Raw genomic sequence first — 1,491 nt, 5'->3', positions numbered from 1 at the left:
TGATATACATTCAGAGTTTAAGAAATTTTACCCATGATCAAAAAATAGTAGTGTTGTGCTCTTACTATTCTAGTTATGCTCTGAGCACTCAGTGTTCAGGTGCCATGAGTTGTTGTGTTGTTTCAAAACTACTCATGTTGTATAGTGAATATAGTATAGTTATTTAGTATATTGGTCAATACATGGAGCATATCTTCACATTCCTTCCCATTTAATTCACACTTTTCAACAATAATACAAAGCTTTTGTTTTCTATATTTTCTATCATTCCATTTAAATATGTACAAGGAAGTATTGAAGTTTCCTGATTTTATTATATTCATTTAAGGAAGATCAAGTAGTACATTATAAAAATCTTAACACTGTGCTTTAGAAAGTTTCATGATTCTCAACTTAGTTGATACTTGAGTATCTTGTGAATGGAAGACCTTCACCTAGTGGTACTGACGCTCTTGATGAGTTAGAAAGGAAATAAAAGTACAAGAATGTTATTACCCATCTCAAAGATGTCAATCTTTACATATTATAATATTCAGCATTCCTGTATTTACATGGGCTGTAAATGCCCTTTCTTTAGAAATGAATGTGTATTATTTCCACAACAGAGGTATACATCATAGTATGTTTCACCAAATAAAGAGATTGAAGGGATGCCCAGTACAGTATGGCTCACCAGGAGAAGTGACACACACACCAAAATAGGGATCACAAGATGAAGGGAAAATACGGTTGGTGGGTGCCTCAAAATTGTCTTTGTGACAATAAATTATACAGGGATAGGATATATTACATGTCTAACTGGCCATCACAGCATTGGAATTGTACATATAGATAAAGGATAGGATTATGCAGATGACTAATTTTCTTTTCTTTTTAATACAAACGTATCTATCAGGCACACATATTTAGAAAAACATTATACTGTGGAGAGTTAACTAAAATGAATTAAGTTTCTACTGTCTGTTGTTTGTTTGTTTGTTTTTTATTTGCTTGCTTGTTAGCCTTGCTTTTAAATTCCCAATTCAAGAGCATTTGTATTGTCCACTGACTTGAGTCAAAATTTTTGTTACACTGAACGAGATATGCTATTTTTGTTTCGCCATTTTCAACCAGGAAAAGGATGATATCTTCGTAGCTCAGGGCTTCTCCATCATTCACTGGTAACTGAGAAAGAGATTCATGACCAAAACCAGGAGGAAGAGGAATGGCTACTTTTTATCACATATGTTTTGATACCATCTTTCATTTTTAGCTGCTTATTACAGTATGAATTTACACAAATTTGAAGCTTTGAGAGTAAGTCATGTATGCCTGGTATGCGAAGATTCCCACCATGAGTGTTGAAGAGTGGCTTAATGAAGAGAGGGAGGATGGGCTTGTTTAAAGCACTGAGACAAGAAATTGTATATACATACATACATACATACATACATACATACACGTAATATATATATATATATATATGTATATATATGTATATGTATATATATA

This window comes from Grammomys surdaster, unplaced genomic scaffold (assembly GCF_004785775.1).
Source record: "Grammomys surdaster isolate TR1022 unplaced genomic scaffold, NIH_TR_1.0 126271, whole genome shotgun sequence".
Taxonomy (NCBI): Eukaryota; Metazoa; Chordata; class Mammalia; order Rodentia; family Muridae; genus Grammomys; species Grammomys surdaster.
This window is presented reverse-complemented; position numbering follows the sequence as displayed.